This window comes from Danio rerio, chromosome 5 (assembly GCF_052040795.2).
Source record: "Danio rerio strain M-AB ecotype USA chromosome 5, GRCz13ab, whole genome shotgun sequence".
NCBI lineage: Eukaryota > Metazoa > Chordata > Actinopteri > Cypriniformes > Danionidae > Danio > Danio rerio.
The window spans coordinates 68,244,215-68,269,132 of record NC_141025.1 but is presented as its reverse complement, the minus strand read 5'-3'; the positions used below and the strand labels follow the sequence as shown (position 1 = coordinate 68,269,132).

At 35.7% G+C, this 24,918-nt stretch overlaps 1 protein-coding gene across 10 annotated transcripts in view; it reads right to left on the bottom strand.

Annotated features, from left to right (window-relative positions):
• Window positions 1–24,918, bottom strand: part of doc2b (double C2-like domains, beta) — a 408,709-nt gene that overhangs the window by 259,024 nt on the left and 124,767 nt on the right. The window lies entirely within an intron of this gene.

Here is a 24,918-nt window from a genome sequence, read left to right as displayed (position 1 = left end):
TCTATCACAAACACTCTCAGTTTGTGAGCGCTGACTCAACTCCTCCTCCTAAACTCAGTCCTGTGGCTTTCCACCAGCAGCAGCTGAACTTTGCTCGCAACACCTCCTGCAGTGGTCACAGGTCACGATGACTCATCTGCGGTGACTCTAGTGTGCACTGCGCGGGCCACAGTGGGGTCCCGTCTGTCCTGGAGGCCTGCCGCCAGTTATCACTTTTCATCAGCGAGGCACAGGTCCTTGGGTGCACGCCTGCACATGGGCTACAAGTGCTGCTGAGAGATCCTCAGTCCTGCTGCTGCCCCCACCAGTATGCAATTAGCAAATGACTCATCAAACCGGCCAGCCGGAAAAACAGCCTGCTTCACCAACACTGCTGAGATACAGTTAGAGCGGCTGAAGCTATAGGACACGGGCTTGACCCTTGTTTATAATTTGCTTAACAATATGGTAATTGCACAGTGGCGTGCAGGGAAATGTTTTCAATTCCAGGAATGTAATGTTTTTTGGATAATTGCATGTAAAATGAAGCTCATTTAATTAACTCATTAAGAGTGCAGGATAAAATGACTGGAGTATGCTGCCTTAAATGGCCTATTTCCAGGAAGTGACAAAATGTGCTGACTGTCTGGCTATTTATATATGTTAAATGATTTTGAGAGTATAATAACTCAACTTAATATATAATAATAATAATAATAATAATAATAATAATAATAATAATAATAATAATAATAATAATAATAAGTGCACATTTTATTGGAACCTCTTGTTTAGTAAACAAAACTTCAGCAGGTCTCTCATATGCATTCACGGAAAGTCATACTGCAGGTAATCATACAGTACAGTAGGATTCAGTAAGGATCACCCTGATCAGGCTTTTATTACAGAAATATCCTAACTTTAAAATAACTTCCTCTTTGCCAATTTCATTTAGGAGAACATTTGGGAACAAAGTTACTGTATAACAGAACAGCATTTCTGAAGTGTGTTATCTTAACTGCAGACAGAAAGTGTGGTATTACAAAAACATCTGTAATCCCAAAAAATTAAAGTCGTATCTTTAAGCTGCATGAGTGTTTGTTTTCTGTTGTTCTGAATGGTATCGCCATGTTTTGAGCTAGCCATCAAATCACTATGGAGACAGGCAGAACTATACCACACAGTTATTATTAGTGCTGTCAATCCATTAAAAAAAATTAAGTAATTAAAGGTGCATTAGGTGATCTGCCAAAATGCTAACCGCTTAGCATATTATCTTTGGACGGCGGGGAGAGACTGTAGCTGCGTCCCAAATCGCATACTTATGCACTATTTTACGCCATTTTGTAGTATAGTGTAAGTAGTGTGTTCACATTGAAAACTCTCAAAATAATAAGTGCACTTTAATTACTCGGATGATGCCCTCATTCATCTACTAAAAAGAAATGTGTGTAATGATGGACACTTCACACACTCAACGACCGCAGGTTTGCTTACGTAGCGGAAGGGGCGGAGCGATCGGACGCACATGTTGAATAACTTTATTTATTTTGGATGGTGAAAGCAAAATTCTCCTACGAGAGTGATTATAGCGCCTCCGGATGGTAAATGCGGCAATACTCACGGCAGGTATTACTTGATAATTCAGTCGTTTATTTCACTGATTTGGCAACAGTCAAACGTCATCAGGGAAGTGGTTTGAATTTCCGCTTAGTAAAAGAACATTAGTGTGCCATTTGGGACAACACTACATACATATACTATCCTGTTGAGTGTGTAAGTGCATAAGTACATAGTGCATGAGTGCATAGTGTATAGTGTGCCATTTGGGACGCAGCTTGTGATTCAAAGCCACACCTCCTAAAATTGCGAATGCGCGCAACGTGTCACAGTAGACGACACATAAGTTCATGTCATTCGCCAGGTAGTTAGTGTTTGACTGGTGCCGTGCAGGAATTACATTTATTACTAAGCCATACTTACATGCTATTTCAGAGCGAATATTCAGAGTAGCATGGTAAACAGTATAGGAAGGCTGTCATTGTTCAAAAATGAACCAATGTGAATATACAAGCAACTTCAGCTCAATAAAGCAGGTTAGGCGGAATAGCTATTTAGTAATGTTTTGTTGGTAAACTAAATAAGAATATACATTCTCGAAGCTGTCAAAGTTTTGGTAATGTTAGTATGTGGAATACATGCTTCAGTGAATCAAAATTTTGTATTTATTTAAATTATATTTAAATTGATTAATAAAACATAAAGAATTTTTAGTGTTTTGAGGGATATTTAGTGTATTCTGACCTAAATTAATCTCTGATTAGTTATTTTAGAAGTCGCTGTAGGTCAAAGATCAAACTGTGCGTTTAATTTTACTTTACTTTCAAGCTACTGTATATGAAGCTAAAAATGCCTATTTTACAAGAGAAGTGTCTTGTGAACACTTGTAATGTTTATCAGTCGTCTAGATCTGCTGGTTTTCACTGCTGAAAAAGAAGCATTCTGAGACTGATTGGTGCGATTCACAATGGTATGAACCATTATAGAAGTGGTCAGATTTATTGCATGCATTTTATTATATTATCTATTCATATTACTATTATTTAAGACACAGATCAGAGAAAACTATTTCTTGCTATTAAAGAGCTGACCCCACCACCCCATTCATCTTGCTTTGACATCCTTGAGGGGGATTTGCACCCTCTCTGAGAGTGGATTATCAAACTTGATGACACAATTTTGGACTTGCTAACTAGAGAGTTTCCTAATTTCCCTAATTCCTAAGACATTCTAATTTAACACATCACATCTTAAGTTAAGATTTAAGACAAGCAAATTTCTGTAAGAATTTCCCTGGTTATAATTTTCTCAATTATCTTATAAACCTCATTTAACTGGCAGTCTAATGTTCCATTTCGCAAGATGGTGAGCTGTTAAAGTGACTAAAAGCCTCAAAATATGTGATTTCCAGAAAATTGCATCCCTGCAATGTCAATAACTCAATCAAGTCCTCAAAATAGCTCCACAAAAGACAAATGCACAAGAGGAAAGAATAATGTGGAGAATTTCAATGGCCAATCAGTTCAACACCACATCTGTAAGCATTGGTTAGGATCTGTATACAGCGTCTCAATGTTTAAAGGGTCACGAAACACCAAAACACATTTTTTGAGCTGTTGACAGTCGTATATGTGTCCCACACTGCTAAAAACACTATTAGGACACCTATATTTCAATAAAAAGTGAAAATTGGTTGTTTCGCGTTATTTCAAGCAAATTCGTACTTCCGGTTTGAAACGAATTTTTGAAGCTGCGTCACGTCATGACATAATAGCGTTGTATTCCAGTGTGCAGACTAGACGTTTGTGCCAGAGTGTGTCTTATTACGTCTTACAGCCTGCAGCATTAATGCATGAGTAAAGCTTGGTTCAAACCAATCAGCGCGCTCTATTGTGCAACTTCATTAATACTCATTACTGTCATTAGTGTTCAGACGACAGAGACGCCACGTTGTGTTGGCAAAACAAGCGTGAAGTGTTGCTTTTATAGTTTGCTGCCGTTAAGTTTTGTTTTCATTTTCTCTCTGTAAGAGCTCAGCTGGAGTCACGCGTGGATTAACAGTGTATGCGACGCTCAACAACAATAACTTACCTGTCTAAGGAGGATTATTGTTTACCTGAGAGCTGTTCTCATCTGCAAACGCTGAGATCCGGATTTGCTTGTAGTCTTCTCTTAATAAAGACGCGGCTCTAGTTGCTGTGGATTGTCCTGTCTCTACAGATTTGGTAAGTGAGCGACCAGTGCTCTTTGTTTATTCAGTTCGTATTTTATTCGTATCGAACAAACTATTGCACCGAGTGAAAACAAGTTATCTCTACAATCAAACTATAACCTCGTGTATGATTTTGTGACCAGAATAACACACGCGGCTTTCTGACGCTACCTGCCGTGTGCATCTAAGTTTCCGGGAAATGCTGAGTTTTTTTTTTCTCTCATTCCCTGTGCGGTATCAAACATTGCATGAAAATACACGCTTAGAGCAGTTCCTTGAATCAAATATCTCGTTTTGTCGCGAGCCAAACTGCAGTTAAAGCCCACCATTTAATAATTTGGCAAATAATTCGACTACAGACAAATAGACACTCCCACACCAAGCCTCTTTTCTTCCTCCGACACTCCCCCCTAAACAGAGCTGGACACGCCCACTTTTCTGACTTTTTCCAAAGTAGAGGTGTGAAAACACCCTGCTGAAACAAGGGGGTTTCATGGCCCTTTAAGGTAATTTGGATTGAAATCCCCTGCAATGACCAAACCTCTCTCAGACTAACCTGTGCTGAAGAGAGAAAACAGAGCAAGGTTACTATAGATTAGCAATTTTATTGGTTTTTATTTTGTTACAATTTTTAATCCAATCTACATTTCAGCTTACTTTAGTTTAGTCAGTTTTAGTTTATTTTTTATTAAGTTTGAGTAAACATCTTCACATTTACCATACTGTACATGCAATTTAATATACCTAGTTTACAATTATGCTGAAGAAAACAGAGAAAATAGAGAAGATGTATTTAGTTCATTAAGAAAAGTTGTGTTTGTATGTAATCTTGCTCTTGACTGATGTGTATGTCGGTAAATGTGCAGCTACGAGTGTTTCTGCCACAGCATGCATGTTCGAATTCTCATCACAGAATTAGTGCTTATTAATTCTGAAGACAATTATTTATTTTTAACATCACTTAACTTTAGTTAGTTTTCTGCTAGTGCTGTTAGTCTCATTTAGCCATAGTTTTTAATTTATTGTCAGTTAAAAATAGGTATTAGTTAACACATTTTTTGACCAATTTGCTAAAATAATATACAATAATATACAGAGGTTATTTTATTGAAGAAAATGTAACTTATTTGGGTCCGATTGGATACATTGTGTCATCATATTGGGAAAGACAGCATTCAAAGTGTTTAATAAAGTAAAATACAGGTGAAGGAGAAATAGTCATGGTTTGAGGTATGTTTTCTGCATACAGTACAGTATATGGCAAAGTAAATGAATTACGACATTTACAGTAGCTGAAGCTCCTTCAACAATATATGATTCCTGATCAGACTGCAATTTTCATGCATGACCATGAGCTCTGTCACACAACAAAATGAGCAAAGTAGTTCTAAAATTCTGAAGCTAAAATAATGAAATGGACAGCCCAGAGTCCTGATCTACACCTGATTGAAAAATCTCTGGGAAACCACTAAAGTGTTGTGTCCAGCTCGGTAAAGTTGTTTTGTGGGGTTTGACAAGAATTTTAAAAAGAACAATTTTCAGCAAAAAAGTTCACATCGTTGGGTTTGCAAAAGCACATTTTCCAATGACGAGCTGAGGGATGAATTCAACAAATCCCACAGATGCTTTTGATAGAGCTTATTCTGCATTTAGCCCAAAATATCGCTTTAACTCAGACACATGTCTTCATAAATGACAGCACAGCACTGTCATAAAAGCTTTTGTTCATAACCAAACCCGCTGGTCAAATCTATGGTGGTCTGTTCCATTTCAGAGCGACTGCAAATCTGATTCCTGAACGGGTCCAGAGCCCTATGAGATTAATTCTGCTGTTTGTGTCATAATGTCCCATTCATTAAATGCAGTTAATCACACACAGGACCAGAGGGAAGCCTCCATTACAGGTCTCCAAGCAACCAGACCCCTATAAATAATACAGAGTCCTATCAGACATGGGCAGAAAAATCACATCGGGCAAAAACAATGTAAAGGACTGGGAGATATCATCAGTGTTCACACATAATGAGCTCTTTGCTTGAGGTTAGGCATGACTCAAGAACGAACACAGAGAAATGACAGACATTCAAATGACTGTAGTCATTGTAAGAATAAATGATGGATGTCCAGCTTCATAAAAAAAAACAGCAACTATGTCATTCATTCATTCTCCTTCGGCTTATTTATATAGCCCCTTTTTTATCAGGGGTAAGCACTGTGCAATGAACTGCCAACTATTCCAGCATATGTTTCACATAGTGGATGCCCTTCCAGCCACAACCCAGAGGAAAAAAAAAAAACTTCAACAAAGATAAATCCAAGTGCAAGTGATGATTTATTAATGATCTGACGTCGCAGACTAAAAGGTGCAAAAAAACCCCAAAAAAAACAAAAAAACAAACTTAAACAGACGAACTGTGTCGCCGAAATGAGCGCTGTGATATGTTAGATAGAAAGCCGAGACCAGGAAGGGCAGAAGTCCAGAGCACAACATGCCACAGAGAGTCCTGACAAAGCTACAGAATGAAACGTGAACAAACAACAACGCCGAACTGACAATGAAACAAAGAAACACCGTACAGAAATAGGTGCGGCAATGAACAACAGCTGGCGCGAACTAATTAAAAACAGCTGATCGGCGTTAAGCAATGATAAGCATAACCACGTGACCACAGCAACACAGACACGCAACAAGTGGCATAAAAACAAACACAGAACGTGCGTAAAAACCTATAACCGTGGGACTACTGGCAGTAGATTTTATAGATTTTTATAGATTATTTTTATAATTTTAGTTTTTGTGAAATTCCAGAGGAAACTTGAGTAGCGTGTTGACACAATGACATTAACTGAATTATGTGCTGTAACATGTAGAACAGGATCTTAAAAGAAACATTAAGATCAATTCATGTAAACAATCATATTATTGTCTTATTCAGATTAAGGCAAATAATTGTTATGCTATTATGCTACTTAAACTTACTATTATTCCTTTTTTTCTGCGCCAACTCCTTCTCTTCCTAGGGCTTTAATGCTATGACCACCAAACCTCAGCCAGACCTTTAGACTAGTCTGACTTGAGTTGGTATATCTTTTCGAACTGATCAGGCTTTTGGTTTTCCAGAAACTGACCCAGAAAACTCGGAAAAATCTCATTGACTTAACATTGTACCAAACTTGGACGCATCATAACTTTGAAAGAGAAACTCCTAGAAACATGTGATCTTCCATAATTGAAGAGGCTGCCAAGCTGTGTAAATCTACATATTAAACTGGGGTGTAAGTTGTACCTCTGGGGTTCAAGAGTGCCCCAGATTTGCCTTTTGACTTGCAATGGTGAAGAAACTTCCATTTAAAACACAGGGACTTCTAATCCCATTGACTTAACATTGGACCTCTTACTGGCTCTTAACCTTCAACACCCCTTCTCCTTACCAATCACCACCTTAATACCTTCATCACTACGCCCCCTACCAACAACTGCCTTCGAGTCCCAGATTTCTCAAGCCAACATCAAAGTTCGTCAACAAACTTTAGGTTCTAGTTTGATTACTGATGTCCATGTAAACATAGTTAGTGATTGATTCAATAACACCATTCAAATGAAAAACATATTAATAAACAAATATTATACATATTTTAATCCCCCCCATAATAAACTGTAAAATGTCCTTCTTGTAGATATACTGTAAGAAGTGCAGCAAATCTAGCTTGAAGCAACATATTTTAGATTTTTACATGTATACAGATTCACATATTTCCAATGAGTCTGGGTTTGGTTTTCCATCCTTTAGGCCTTAACAGTACAGTCTTACCATTCACTTTGATGGATTGAAAACCTAAGGTATTCTGCATTTCTCAGAACAAAACGACATCTAAATAACATCATGATGTGTCTATGCCCAGCATTTCATTTTCAGGTGCCCTATTGCTTTAACACTTGCTGAGAAAATGCTGCATGTGACGTGCTGTTTTTCATTGACATTAATTTCTTTCCCCACACAAAGCAATAACCTTGAGACAGTTAGAGATCAAACAAACACTAAATGTTATTAGAGCTGCCTCGCAAAGGGAAAACGGTAACACACACACTTATGTGAAACACGCACAATTCTATATCTCTTTTGTGTTGACAGCTGTACTGATGAAAGGAACACTGGGAGCATTCATCAGTCATACACTGTCCGGGACGACAAATTTCCTCAACATGTCAATATCCCCAGCTACTGACAACAGCAACCATCCGTCATGGTGAGCATTTATCCACTTCTGCTGTCAAGCACACCTAAAGCTATTCAATAGTTGAAAACAAGGGCAAGAACCACATCCACTTCACCCAGTTTACACAGCAGAACACGTGAATCCACAGTGCAAACCAAGAAACGGCCTGATAGTTGCAATTAATATAATAGTCACCCTAATCACTGTCCCACAAACAAAAACGTTTTTTTAACTCCTAATGTTGCTAGTTACCTATAAAATATCATTTGGTAGAGGTTGATATGTCGGTTTACGGTAAAAGTACCGTAATGAATACATATACTATGAAAAATCTAAAAGTGTATGACCAATTTATAAAAAAAAAAAATTTAAATAAAACATTTTTGAATCCTAAATTATCTTTTTATTTTAAAATATGCCATACAATAAAAGCAAAATTAAGTGTTGGGTTTAGGTATTAGTAGGCTTAGGAACGTAGAATAAGATCATGCAGAATATGTACTCTTAGTACTAATAACCAGCTAATATCTTAATATTAAGCAGGTAATAAGTCTTTAGTTAATAGTGGAAATTGTTACATAATCCTTAAAGGGTGCACTCCATGGAAAAAAAAGATCCATGTCCTGGATTAAATAGTTTTCCTGCACCACTCTACGCAATTAAAAAATAATTATGTTATATAACCTATACTAATTAATGATATACAGTAAAGGAAATAAGTATTCAACAGATCTTAAAACACATTTTAAAACATGTGCATTTATATGGTCAATGAAAAAAAAAATCTAACATTTATTATGAAAACCAACCACTGATTAGGTTAATGAAATATAATATTCATGAGAAGAAATAAGAAAGAGCCCTTGACCTGCAGGTTATTACCATTCATTATCATAATAATCAGTTTATTGCCCAATTACATGACTCAATACAAAGGATGACTTCTTTTTTAGATGTTTTCTGGGTTTTAAGTAAAAATACAGAAACACTATATGAAGAAAGCTTTCTTTGTCATATTTTTAGATATGAGGGAAAAGCAAACAGGGTAATTACACACTAGGGTGTCATATTGACATCTTCTTCAAGCTTTAGTCACTTTCTCTGACAGGACAGCGCTGAGAGACTCCAAAGTATCGTGCTGTTATGGAAAACGTTAGTTATATTGGCAATGTGTGCTCTAATCTTAGTGCGTCTTTTTCTTTATGACCACCAACATTAATATGGCAAAAACAGAGCTACTTGAAGACACTGCCTAAATGTGTCTTAGTGTTAGATTTTCACTTAGTTAAGACTACAAAAATGAATGCATTTGAAAATAATAATGCTTAAGTCTATTCTGTACCAATAAATGATCATTACTGCATGAATGGCACTACCACAAGAGTTTTGAACCACCATGTCAACATACCAATGACCCATAAACAGCCTGTAAATGGTATAAATACCGTGGGCATCAACAGTGATTGAAGGATTCACATCTTGTTTGCCTCTATGAATTAACGTCTGTACAGAGATGCACCAATCTACGCACAAACTGTAGTATGTTTTCCATACCCAATTTACATTCATCTCAAATGTCAAGAAGTGACTCAAGTTACAGCAATTCTCACAATTAAATGAAGTATTTCTGTGTGTAAAGAGCAGACAGATGTCACTTGGCTCTACTAATACTGAACTTTACCATAATAACATACTACTATCATAAGAAATCATTGTACACATCAATCCTCTACATTCAAATATTCCATAAAATGAATAAATAAACGAACAGTTAAACAAACAACAAAACCGACGTCAGCATCAATGATGATCCATGTTTGTTTATGTGTCTGTGTTTTAAAGATTATTAACAAGTGTTATTAACGTCTTATGATTTCGTGTGCCTGCTGGGATTTTAATCAAAATAAAGAATTACTAGCTGTCCTTGAACAAAATTACTTAGTTTAACACAGATCATCAGATAAGGTGAGTCTGATTACCAATACATTATGGGTAACATGACAGGTCAGGATGGTCAAGGCCTGAAAACCAGCCTTACTGCTGCCTTATTCATTTCATAAATAACATGAAGCCTTTTGGGTATACAAATCTCCTCTCCCAAAAAAGTGTCAAATGCAAAATGCAAGCATTCAAATCCCAGGAGAGATTCTGACAAGCAAATGATAGCAATATATCAAACTAACTGCAGCATTCCACACTGCTCGTATGCCTTTTCAGAGAAATCAGATTCACAGCCTACACTGTAAAAAATGGCCATGATTTAGACGGTAAAAAACTGTAAAAATGCTACAGTACAAATCTGTAACCTAGTTAACAGTATATGTTTTCTTAACATATATGGCGAATAACCGTAAATTGACTTTCCCAGAATTCCCTGCATGGCACATAACCTTTTATGCATTTGGTGGACATTGACATGAATCGATTTAGTTGTTTCCCAATCAGTTATATACATTAGAGATTTATGTTACATCTAATGTTGATAAACAATGTTTATTTCACGATTTAAATTTTATGCGTGTTACCAAACTGGTGTTTAGTAGCTGCGTGAATGACACTGAGCACCTTCTATATGCTGATACTCTTTTCTGCTTGTGTGAAAAATTGATTGTGATAAGCATTGGCTCATTATGTAACTTCCTCATCACCACCTGCATGTGGGTATGCCAACGTGTCTAACTGTGTAACAAAAGGTGTGTAGATGTTGTTCGTTCAAAATACGGACATATTACCTCTATAAATTAATAAAATACGGTAATTTACTGTAAAAACGAGAAATTACTTTTACGGTTTGTACCGTGTTTTTAACGGTAAAGTACTGGCAACCACAGCTGCCGGTTTTTTACCGTAAATTTTACGGATTTATTTTTTATAGTGTACAAAACAACCATTTATTTAATATTTAAAGGGTTTGCATATAAAAATAGACTACAGTAAGTATATGATTTTAAATAAAGCCTACTAAAAATATGACAACACTCCAGCTTAATGTTAATGAGATGTTTGCATGTTTAAATTAAAAGAGGTGAACAAATCTTTAGAGTCATTTAATATCAGACTTCAAGCCTGGCGGTCTGACCTGCAGGCTGATATAAATGAGAAAGAGTGGCAGAAAGCTTGTTTAAAAGCCCAAACTTAAACAACAAGCACGCATTTCAGATTCCTTCAATATAATTATGGACATTATATAACAAGTTAAGGTACAACATTTTAAGCTGAAAATCCCTGATACATGAGATAAATTTAAACATGAGAGAAAGAAACTTTTTTTAATTGTAAATGGAGGTGTACTAAAGTCAGTTGTTTTGGGGTTTAAATACTGAATATTGTAAGTCAAATCAGTGGTAAAGTAATTCCTCTTGATCCCAGCTTGTGTCTATGAACTTTAAAGTAACCAAACATGAAAGATTGCTGTTCATTTGATGCTTGTTGGAAGCCAAACATGTAATTGGTGTTCTTGGAAAAAATAAGACGGTCCTAGTACATCTCAGTGCATAAAGTGGATGACCTCTTGCTTTGCCTTAGAAAAGATGACCTATTTTTTGAAAAACAAAATTAATATATTTTGGTCTACTTGTAAAGTATTCAATGACTTTTAGGAGAGTCTAAATGGTGACTCTTTTGTCAAATTGATGAACATCGAAAGTATATACAGTATACTAGACAAATTTGTTATTACTGTATTATTTATTATTATTATTATTTTAATTAGTTTTTCTCTCTTTCAAAGTGTATTAAGTTATTTTGAGTTCACATATTATTGTTCTTGTACTTTTTTAGCTAAACTGAAAATTTAAACCTTTCTTTAGGTATCAAGAGATTTTTTGCTGCCCATTACATTACAAACCACAGGAGAGGGCAAATTCTTCAGCAGGATAGCGCTTCTTCTCATACTTCAGCCTCCACATCAAAGTTCCTGAAACCAAAAAAGGTCAAGATGCTTCAGGATTGGCCAGCCCAGTCACCAGACATGAACGTTATTGAGCATGCCTGGGGTAAAATGAAGGAGGAGGCATTGAAGATGAATTCAAAGAATCTTGATGAACTCTACAGAATATTAATTCTTTTTTCCACTGCACCATGACTTTATATTCTATGGCTATGCTGTACATTATTTCCGTTAAGTGACAAGACTTTTATTTAAGAAAGTCAGACCTTACTGTCCTAATTAAATAATTAAAAATCAAGGCATGATCGTATTTTATTTTGGTAAAATAAGCATAATCTAGAGGTCTTTGCCTTTTATATAAACCACTTCTGATACCAAATGATCAACTAGAAGTCAAACTATTATTTGTTGTTCCTCAAACTTGGATAGGCGACAAGACTTTTGTCAGATAGTGAAGTCTCTCTGTCATCTCTGTAAGTGTTTATTATGCTTCACACATGTGCAGTAACACATTGTCTACACCAGATGTGATCAATGTGATGTGACATGCCTTGAAAACAATAATACACAACATAATCAGTCACTCTGTACACACTATAAAGGTTTTTGTCCCCAAAAGCAAACATATTGTTTTCCAGGTGCCACAAGTTGAAGAATGTTCAACCTGGAGAGAAACACAGTGCTAATCAATGTCACTTTTGAACCAATCAAAGTGCAAGAGAGGTGGGATACAGGCAAAGCAAAGGGAAAAAATGAAGGATACATTAATACTGCTCTACATTGGGTCCAAAAACGCAAGCAGATAAAATGTGTTATTCTCAAAATAAAAACACCGCGACAGAAGCACTTTCAAGCATCCATAGTAAGTGAAATGGCAACAACAGCTCTCCCTCGTGAAGCCAATATGGTGAGAGGGTGCTCGCTGCAGAGCCATTTGAGGAGAGGTGAGCTCCAGAGAGGGGGAGCTTAAGCTTGAGCTCCACCTTTTTTGCACTTCTTCTACGAGTGATGTCACTGGGGGTAGGGTTAGGGGTGGGGTTGGTGTACGCATTAAAACAGCTTACAGGAGGAGGAGCGACAGCTCATGCTCCCCCTCTGTGGAGCTCACCTCTCCTCAAATGGCTCTGCAGCGAGCACCACTTGAATATGGTAGTAACTGAAATTGCAATTCATCGACTGGCCTTTGTGGGCTGGCTACTGAAACTCCAGATGTCCACTGACTGCTATGCTAAATTGGTCAATTTTACAGTTGATAAAAACATGTTTACAGTCTGGTACAAAAGATGGCTGTGGTGTATATAGCTTATATTACCCTTTATGAAAACTGTGAGACGTGATAATTTTTCTATTACTCATTCGTTTCATATATATCAGGTCTGCATAATTAAGGGTGTGGCCACTTGAGTGACAGCTAGGTCTGGCTGCTCGCTGCCACTTCAGGGCTCGAAATTGCGACCATTTTGGTCGCATATGCGCCCGAAAATTAATCTATGCGACCTCATAATATATATGGGAGCATTAGTGCGACTGCTGATAATGGTTGTAGTGCGACCTGTTTTGATTTTTTGTAAAAACGTGCTGAATCGCTCTTCCCTGCCGCTATATTGGTTCATATTAGCTGTCATTCACTCAAGGTATTCCGCTGTCAGATGACAGGGAAGGAGCTTTTATGACCACGGGAAATGCAAACGGCTGAAGAGTAAAAACTTAAAGCACACAGGTTTGAAAACCCCACCTAAAGTTGAGGCGCAGATGAAAGCAATCATGACACGTCACGTGGTGAATAATGATCCGCCAGCTGAGATCAATCGAGTACGCGCTTCTTGGAGAAGGTGCCCGAATCTCCATGTGTTGCATTCACTGCGTGTTCAGCGCAAACGTCCGCTAAAAGTCAGAAGAAGCTCGCCTTTACTAAGTTTACACTGAAACTGCGGCTCATAACAAAGACCGGATTTGCGCCGATGATTAGCGCAATAATCTTGCGCTGCCTACTTATTAATTGGGTCGGCTGACTCGCCAGCTTTTCCACAAACACAGAAAAATGAAGATCAGCTCAGACTGAACCTTTAAATTGACACAAACTGAAACCAAAACTTTAAAAGAGTGATAGAAGTGAGACTTTACTTTCTTTCTTTTGTCTATTCTTTTTTAAGGTGTATATTATTTTTTTATTTATTTACTGATGACTGCTTTGCAGCTTTCATCATTGAACTGAATGATTTATTATAATCTTTTGTTTGTTTTGTAGCAGTAATATTATTTATTAAATTGACATGCATATAAAAACAGCAGTACAAAATAAATATTTCTTACTGCAATGCTTCATTTTTGTTTGATGCAAACTATACAATTATTTTTCATAAAGTAACAGACTTTTTATAGCAGATAACCTACATTCATGCACATTTAAGGCAGCATCATAATGAGAAATGGAATTCATTACTATTATTGTCTTTTTCATCATCATTAATATTCTATAATTATTAGACATTCATTTTGGAATTATTGCACACAAATATCAATGTCTTCGCAGCATTAGTTAGATAGTTGTTTCTGGTTTTTGTTAGTCCTATTAATGTTGTTTTAAAATACAATAAATCCCTTAAAAAACAATTTGCAGCTGTGCTCATTCATTTTTGGTGGGTGCTCCCAAATTTTTTCTGGTGCTCCTAAAAAATTTTTGGTGCTCCTAAATATTTGAAGTTGGGAGCACCGGTGCTACCAAGTAAAAAAGTTAATTTCGAGCCCTGCACTTCACCTCAGCTGATTCCGGCTGATTAGCCACCAAACTCAGCATGTACATCCTATTTTTGTTTTGTTTTTAGACAGTCAATCGCCTTTTAGAATTATTTCCTTCAGTTTTCAGATAATATGGCATGCTGTGCACTTAATTGTGCTCACAAACCATTCACATGGCCTCTATTTCCCAGGTGAGTGAAATTCTCATAATACTTTTAAATATAAATGTATTTGTTTTATTTGGTATAATTTATTTATCATTTATAATTTTCTTTAGAACTTGAATGCACTGCAGAATCTGAAAGAATGATTTGTTGTAGGCTATAACATTCATCTGAAACGTTGTCATACAGTGTTCTGCCAGGATTTCAGAAATAGCCTTGCATTTACTAACACAGACTATATTTGAAGTATTTATAAGTAATTCATGTTTTCCTCCTGTATAAAAACATCATAATGCTTAGTGGATAATGGCTTAATGTATTATACAAATACAAACACTTTATGGGCGAAGCAAAGATGCAGTAGGTAGTGCTGTCGCCTCACAGCAAAAAGGTCGCTGGGTTGCTGGTTCGAACCTCGGCTCAGTTAGCGTTTCTGTGTGGAGTTTGCATGTTCTCCCTGCGTTCGCGTGGGTTTCCTCCGGGTGCTCCAGTTTCCCCCACAGTCCAAAGACGTGCGATGCAGGTGAATTGGGTAGGCTAAATTGTCCGTAGTGTATGAGTGTGTGTGTGGATGTTTCCCAGAGATGGGTTGCGGCTGCAAGGGCATCCGCTGCTTAAAAACCTCCTGGATAAGTTGGTTGGCTCATTCTGCTGTAGTGACCCCAGATTAATAAAGGGACTAAGCCGACAAGAAAATGAATGAATGACAAACACTTTATTGATATAGTACACAACTAAGCACATGTGGTGAGAACACAAGCGAATCACTGGTATTGAAGTGTTGAGCGTTTCTACCAAAGAAAAGCCATTCTAAGCAAAATGCTAGCAGTCATCTGTAGCTCCACTCACACTCTGCCTTTTTGCCCATTTTCAGTTACCACCGGTCGGCGCGATGATGCGCGAACAAAATGTCGACGGGGACAAAATGCCCACTTGTAGCTTCATTTGCGCTTTTCATAAACTTATAGGTGACATCACGGACACTACGTACATATTAGTTTACAGAGTACGGTTCTCAGCTATGTTTTACTTATGTAAAAACCCCTTAGTGAACATTCTCAAAGCAAATGGTTGCCAATATGCAGTTGAAGTGAGAATTATTAGCTCTCCTGATTTACTAGCCCCCTGTATATTTTTCTCCCAATTTCTGTTTAACATATAAAAGATTTTTTCAACACATTTCTAAACATAATAGTTTTAATAATTAATTTCTAATAACTGAATTATTTTATCTTTGACCTTATGATAATTAAAATAAAAATTAAATATAATAATTAGACAAATCATTATACAATGATGGTTTGTTCTGTAGACAATTGAAAAAAATATATAGATCAAGTAATAATATTAACCTTAAAATGGTCTTTAAACAAATTAAAGGGTCACGAAACACCAAGTGTTGACAGTCATATGAGACTTCAATAGGACTTTCACCAGATGAAAAAATATTATAGAAAATACGGTCAAAGATTCTTTGCTCTGTTAAATATCATTTTGGAAATATTTGAAAATAAATAAATAAATAAATAAATAAATAAATAAATAAATAAATAAATAAATAAATAAATAAATAAAAAAAAATTAAAATCACAGGAAGGCTAATAATTTTGACTTCATCTCCATTCCCTTCTGCTGAGATCTTTTCCGAGAACTCATAACTTTAAGTACACAAAGTGATATCATATTTTAAGTTATTGCACATACTGTAGTAAGTACAAGATTTTAAATGGAACCTACTAAAAACACAATGACAATCCTGCCCCATGTTGATGAGATGTTTGCAGAAAGCTGTCTAGATGGATATCTTATAAAAGATTAAATGCAACGACCTGCGCTCCAAGCTGACCTTGAATCAGTCCACAGCTGATGATTTGAGGCTGTTATTTACAGCTATAGAAATTCAGAAGTATAAGGATGAAATCTAAACAAGTTAGTTCGTGAACAGTATGCGGCAGCCTCGCTTAGAGAGAATAATAAGTGCTCTGGGCGCTAATAATCGTAGATGGATGTGTTTCGAGCTACCTGGTTGTTTAAAAGAATCAAAAGGCTTTAAACAAAACCTCGACCAGCTGCACCTTATATATGATGCGATTACAGAGCCATTATGAACACCTGCGGAGCTGGTCAGAGAACATTTATTGACAGAATTGATGGATTGCACATTAAGATTTATTGTTTGGATGTTTTAATAAACACTTTTTGAGTTATTCTTATTTTGAGTGCATTGAAGTCGGTTAAATTAATGCCCTGCAGGAACTTCAGCAAAAAACAAAAACAACTGTTTGGATTATTTCTCTAGAATGTGATTTATGCATTGAAAAGAGGCCTGGTTGGCAATTCCTCTTTCACAGCATGGTAGCACTTAAATGCTGGTAACCTAAGTTTGCATATTTATTACTACTACTACTACTACTATTATTATTATTATTATTATTATTACTGCTTTTATCATAAGTTGTGATTATGATTAATCACATTACTAACTCCCAGGGCCATATATATCGAATTGATATTTAGCCGCAACATATTGGTGTTTCGTAACATAGTTTTTATGGAGTGAGTTGTTAGCCCAACGCTCAACCCCCAATCTAAGGACCAGGACATAAACACATACACTACGAACAATATTGGCTTCCCCAATTCACCAAGAGCACATGTTTTGTTGAGTCTTGTTTACCCCATGTAGCATTACAAAGCAGTTTTCCTTGTTAGTCTTGCTGTGTTTTAATCCTCGTCTTGTTTACCGTGTTGAGTATTTGCTACCTAGCTTGACTACTTGCCTGTATTTTTTTAACTTTGTATTTTGTATGCTCATGTTTGCTACCCGTTTGACCGTTGCCTGCCTGACTACTCTTATTAATAAACTGCGTGTGAATACACAACCACATTGTCCGTTGTTCTACTGTTACAGCAAGATTGACTTATACCTTTTTCTTCAATTTAGATAGTGATAATTACAGCAATTTAAGATAATATTTAAAAGCTATGATAATTTAAAAACAATTAGTTAGCAGACTGTTTTTCTGTTAAAGAAACATTAATGCAATACTCTAATAACAATATAATAATAACACTAATAATACTAATAACAATAATACAAATAATAATAGTGATTTACAATAGTAACTATTAAAAAAAAGTTAAATAGTTTGTATTTATTCATCACTACACATTGAGAAAAAAAGAATATAAATCAAGAAAGTGAGTCTTATTTGTTGTGTTATAAAACTACAATTTAAATTTTTGAAAATGTAAAATCAAGAATTACAATTAAATGAGTAAATATTGTATTTAAAATTATTTATAATTTCTTAGGCTCAAAAACTGTTGATTCTGTGTATGATTTATTAACAAAATACTAATACAAGTCAACCACCGCATGTCACTTTGCCTTTATTTAGTAGCAAAATAAAAAAATAAAAACGAACGCAAGAAAGAAAGTACGCAAGAAAGCACGAACGAACAATAAAAATCCCTTGTCAAAGAAAGTTGTATACTGTAGAAGAATAGTTCATTCATTTTCTTTTAGTCTTAGTCCCTTTATTAATCAGGGGTCGCCACAGCAGAATGAACCACCAACTTATCCAGCATATGTTTTACGCAGCGGATGCCCTTCCAGCCACAACCCATCACTGGGAAACACACACACTCATTCACACACTCATACACTACGGTTAATTTTAGCATACCCAATTCACCTGTACCATGTCTTTGGACTTATGGGGGAAACCAGAGCACCTGGGGGAAACCGGAGCACCCTGAGGAAACCTACGTGAACACGGTGAGAACATGCAAACTCCACAGAAACAGCAACAGCAACTGACCTTCTTGCTGTAAGGCGAATGTGCTACCCACTGCGCCAACACGTCATCCATATACAAGAATTATTGTATTGAAAACATGATCTTTGTGGCTTACTGTTACTCTCCAAGACACATAAGCTGCATCCCAAATGGCACACTATACACTATGTACTTATGCACTAACACTCTCAACAGCATACTATATGTATATAGTGTCATCCCAAATGGAACACAATTTTTTTTTTTTTACTAAGTGGAAATCCAAACCGTTCCTTGATGACTTTTGCCAAATTAGTGATAAAAATGACCAAACTATCAATTATTACCTGGCCTGAATATAACCACATTCACCATCAGGAGGCGCTATCAAGCATGGAGACAGATGGAGACAGTTTAATACAATTTTAAAATGACAATAATAAAATATTATTATCCTACTTTTGCAACCTACATCAAATAAATCCACCCCCCACCTCCCAAATACCTCAGCGGCTTCAGATTACATATGAAGCAGTGTCACTTCATTTCCCTCTGCTCAGCATCTCAGCTAAATGACCGACTCGGGTCTCCTCCATCACAATAATGCTGTGGGATCAAAGGATCCTCGAGAAGCCCCTCATCAACGCACCGAGCGACACATAAAAAGCTGGAGGTCAAGGGTTAAGCTTCTCCGTATCTCGTTAACATTTTATCTAGCTCGATTGTCGACGAGCCACTTTCCCTGATGATATTTTACAGAACTAGAACAGATGGTGGCTGAATATGTTTTTATAGGCATGGTTAAAAAATGCTTTCACATTTGGTTTGATTGCCGACGAACGAAAAGTGTGCATTTCACACTCTTATTCATCAGCCTAAACAGGTTGCCAATCGCTGCATCAAATTCAAGGCAATGTCATGGCCGGTATAAGATTCTGATGGTATGATAGCCTTGGATAAAAAAAGTCACGGTTTCACTGTATTTTCATTACTGCTCTAAAATAAGTCCTTTTTAAATGTCTGGGTAGAAAACTTTTTTTCCCTCATTGAACACAATATATATATTATTTTAAGAAACATTTAGAATAGTAAACATGTTAGGATAAATATTTTAAATAAATCATTGATGTCAGCTATCTAAATTAATTAAAAAAATTATTTCTTTACAACATGGTGCCTAGCATGGCCACCGTGTTGTGAGCTCCTAGCAAACTTTGTTGTGTTTTGTGCGTTTTACTTGTATTTTTGTCATTTTTCTTGCTGGATGTACACACTCTTATTGCCTACGACAGACACACACTTGAAATTGGCTACCTCGTTGCACATCGCAGACCGGACTTTGAGTTCTTTAACAACGCTCTGTTTACAAACACAGCGACAGAGCCCTTTGTCTGGGTCACAATACAGAAGAACCGATGGAAATGCAGCCGGAAAAGAGGAAAGAGAATTGGCGTCCTCATCAGACTAAGACCTTCGCTCCTCACCATTCTGCTGACATTTAGTCGCTGGACAACAAATTTCATGAGCTACGGCGTGCATTTCCTTCCAACGGGAGGACTTGAAACTGCAACTTCTGAAATCTTTCTTTTCTTAGGATAGAAAGAAAGCCACTGCACTGTTCAGGTCTATATCATGGTTGGATGTTGGTGCATGAGTGATTTATTTTTTAAATGTTTGCTGAATTGTGGGCAGACCAGTAGCTTTTGATGTGGATGATACCTCCTTCTGTCCTTTTCTACTGTTGCCCCTTAAAAAAAACCCAAATAAAATTGTTAGAACCAGTATAACATAAAATTATTGCAGTTTTAAAAACTCGACTTTTCCAACCCATGGTAATTCCAACTATCGTTGCATGCCTAGTCATTTGCCTACAAAACAACCACCAGCTCTGGACACCTTTACCTAAATCCTCTACTTCAGGCTTATGTGCCCAGCAGAACGCTTTGATCTGCTACTGAAAATCACTTTGTTGCTCCATCCCACAGGATAAATATGTGATATAAAGTGGAGACAAGACGCACTGCATATATATATATACAGTTAAAGCCAGAATTAATAGCCACCCTTTGAATTTTTTTTTCTTTTTTAAATACTTTTCAAATGATGTTTAACAGAGCAAGGAATTTTTTACAGTATGTTTGATAACATTTTCTTTCTTCTGGAGAAAGTCTTATTTGTTTATTTCAGCTAGAATAAAAGCAGTTTTTAATTTTTTAAACCTCATTTTAAGGACAAAATTATAAGCCCCTTTAAGCTAACCTTTTTTTTTGATAGTCTATAGAACAAATTATAGTTATACAATAACTTGCCTAATTACCCTAACCTGCCTAGTAACCTAATTAACCTAGTTAAGCCTTTAAACATCACTTTAAGCTGTATAAAAAGTATCTTGAAAAATATCTAGTAAAATATTATTTACTGTCATAATGGCAAAGAAAAAAAATCAGTTATTAGAAATGAGTTATTAAAACTATTTTTTTTCAGAAAAGCCAATTAAATTCTGTTAAACAGAAATTGGGGGGGAAAAAAACCGGGGGGCTGATAATTCTGACTTCAACTGTGTGTGTGTGTGTGTGTGTGTATATATATATATATATATATATATATATATATATATATATATATATATATATATATATATATATATATATATATATATATATATATATTTATACAACAGTTCTGTCTGGTTCTCGAATCTGATTGGCTGATAGCTGTGATATATTCAAGTAATATCAGCACCCGTACAGCCTCTCTACCCTTTGTGTATTATCCGCCCATACAGCCAGCAAAAAGTTTAACTGTCAGCTTATGTTTTGAATCCAATGCAGAAGAAAGTAATTCCTCATACAAAAGGGTTTTTGAGACTCTCTTTTTTTTATATACATAATTATGCCGTCAAACTGTTGTATAAAGGCAATATTACACTCGTAGCAGTGCGATATGGCTTTATATCGTGCCGATATACAGCCATATCGCACTGCTACGAGTGTGCTATTGCTCATATATATATATGTACATATGTACACACACACACGTGATTTTCTGTTTTTTTAATTTGTATTAAATTTGCAACAATTTAAAAAAACTCTTTTTTCACATGGTCATAATGGGGTATTGTGTGTAGAATTTTGAGGAAATAAATGAATAATCCATTATCCATTTTGGAATAAGGCTGTAACATAAACTGATGTGGAGAAAGTGAAGCGCTATGAATACTTTCCAGATGCACTGTAACTCATTACATACAGCATCTGAGCTAAAAGCAGTTACCATATATTGTCATTAAAATGAGTTATGCCAAAGCAAACATATTGAGGTCTGTGAGTATCATAAACAACACAGAACAAGAAGCACATTATTGTGCATATAATGGCAGGTCTGAGCAGAAGATCCTGCATTTGGTATGGCAGTGGTTATTCATTATTCATGTGTGTTGCCATGCAAATAGAAAACAAATCGCATATATGCATGCACATATTCTTGCTCTTGAGTAGCTTACGTAACTACCAACATGACATGAGAAATAGCATGTGGTTGTGGCCATGCAAATCACCAATAATAATAGGACCACAAAAAAGAACTGACAGCTGCTCGTCAAGAAAGAACTCACTGTCACAATGCAACAACTTAATGTTTCCTATTTACTATGATTGCGAACACTGCCTTAATGAACAGCATCGGGAGAAGATGACAAATAAAGAGCCATAATGTCGTTATATTAAACTTAAACAGTGGCTAAAGTGGTGTATGAGTGCATTTCAGTTTATTTTCCTGATAATTAATATATTTCACTTAGTTTTCAGTTACTTATGTTGGTTCCGTTTAGTTTTATTGCTAATTTTTCAAATTTTATTTCAGTTAACAAAAATGTTGACCAATACAGTAGCTGTTCTAGTTGTCGTTTTAGTTTTAGTTTTCCTTTAATAATTTAACCTAGCAATGCACATATACACCATATAGTCATCCTATTAATCTTAAACAGTGGCTGAAGTGGTGTATGAGGGTATTTTAGTTTAATTTACAAATAATTAAAATATTTCAGTTTCAGTTTTTAGTAACTTGTGTTTGTTTTCATAGAATTTTAAAAATTGTATTTCAGTTAAAAATGTTTTTGACCATTAGTAGTTTTAGTTGTCGTTTTAGTTTTCATTAATGAACCACATAGTCACACTATAAATCTTAAATAGTGGCAGAAGTGGCGTTTGAGGGCATTTCAGTTTATTTTTTCCCAAGTGTTTAGTTACTTTCATTAGTTTCATTTAGTTTTAATTATTTTTGCAGGTTTGTTTAAATTTTATTTCAGTTAACGAAAATATTTTTTGACCAATAGTTTGAGTTGTTGTTTTAGTTTTCCTTTACTAAAATAAACTTAATGCACAATAATGTCGTCCTATTACTCTTAAACGGTGGCTAAAGTGGTGTATGAGGGTATGTTTATTTTCCTAATAATTATTATATTTACATTAGTTTTCAGTCACTGTTGTCAGTTTCATTTAGTTTTATTGGTCAATTTTTACATTTTATTTTATTTAACAAAAATGTTGACCAATAGCTGTTTTAGTTGTAGTTTTAGTTTTCATTTAATAACATAATCTTAAGATGCACTAATGCACCATGAAGTGAACAATTCATCTGAAACAATGGCTGAAGTGGAGTTTATAAAGGGTATTTATTTAGCTAATTATCATATTATTTCAGCCAGATTTTGTTCATTTCATTTAGTTTTACCTTTACTGTGATTTTTTTTGTGTGTTTTATTTCAGATAACGCAAATGTTTTTTGAGCAACAGTGTCTTTATTTCCGTTTTTTTGCTTACTAAAATAACCTACATTTGTGCACTAATGCACAATATAGTCATACTATTAATCTTAAACAATGGCTGGAGTAGCGTTTGATGGTATTTAACTTCCCTCCTAATAATTAATATATTTCAGTTAGTTTTCAGTTACTTGTGTTAGTTATTGAATTTTTAATTTTTTTTTATTTCAGTTAAAAATGTTTTCCGACCAGTAATTTTAGTCATCGTTTTAGTTTTCATTTACTAAAATAACCTTGCGATGCTCAAATGCACCACATAGTCACACTATTGATCTTAAACAGTGGCTGAAGTTACTTTCAAAGTGTTTTCTTTTTTTAGTTAGTTTTATTTCATTTTTATTTCAGTTAGTTTTTCATTGAGTTACTTTTATTTAGTTTTATTGCAATTTTTTTTTACATTTATTTCAGTAAATGAAAATGTTTTTTGACCAATAGTTTTAGTCGTCATTTACTAAAATAACCTTAAGATGCACTAACGCACCATCTAGTCATACTATTTATCCTAAAAAGCAGCTGAAGTGGCGTTTGAGGGAATTTTCATAATTATTTAATTACTTTTGTTAGTTTTGCTTAGTTTTATTGCAAATTTTTAAAAAAATTTTCAGCTAACATTTTTATTTTATTTTATTTATAGTTTGTTCTTCAGTGACTTTCGTTAGTTTCATTTAGTTTTCTTGCAATTAATTTTTTTTTAATTTAAGTTAACAAAAATGATTTTGACCTATAGTTTTAGTCTTTGTTTTCAGTTACTAAAATAACCTTAAGACTCACTAATGTGCCACAGACATACTATTATTATTAAACAGTGTAGTATTTCAAGTGACTCCTCCTTCAGAGTCCTTCTCTCCGCTCCTCATCTCAGTTAATGACTGTTTAGGTTCAACCATCAAAGCCTAAGTGCTTATAGCATATTTGAGCTAAACTTCCTCTCCCCCGCCGCGAAGGAAGACGACACCGGATCCACCTTCGTCACCTCCTCATCCAGCATGCACGGCCCGTCTGCAGCTAATCAGAGGAGACTAGAGTCATTAATTACGGGAGCAGAACGAAACCTCCTCTCTTCCCCTTCTCCCTTAACAAAATGACAGTAGTTTCCCACTGATCAGATGCTCTGCGGTTATATTAGCTGCCCGTCTAGTTATCTCCCCGTAGCGTTCGCGTATAGTCTGAATGGATTGTGGGCGTTGTTGTGGGATTGTTAGCGGGGTCCTGATGAGGCCTGTCATCGCTTTGAAAGGAGGGAATGATTTAATTGATGTGATTCTGTATGCATGAATCATGCGGATGATACTCGCACAGGGGGCAGTCGGAGCAGCCTGGTTTTTGCAGGAGGATCATTCATCTTGCTTACGCTGTCACGAAGCCCCTCATTTCTGCACAGGTCAGTTCTTATCACGGTTTTGAAAAATGCGAAACAAGGGTGCAGAATAATTCAGTAGAGGGAGAAGCAAGGGAGAAGAAAAACATTAGAAACAATGACATAAGCTCTAATGGTACCACTTTGAATACCATCAAAAACCATTTACAAACTATCAATTTTTAATAACAGGCAG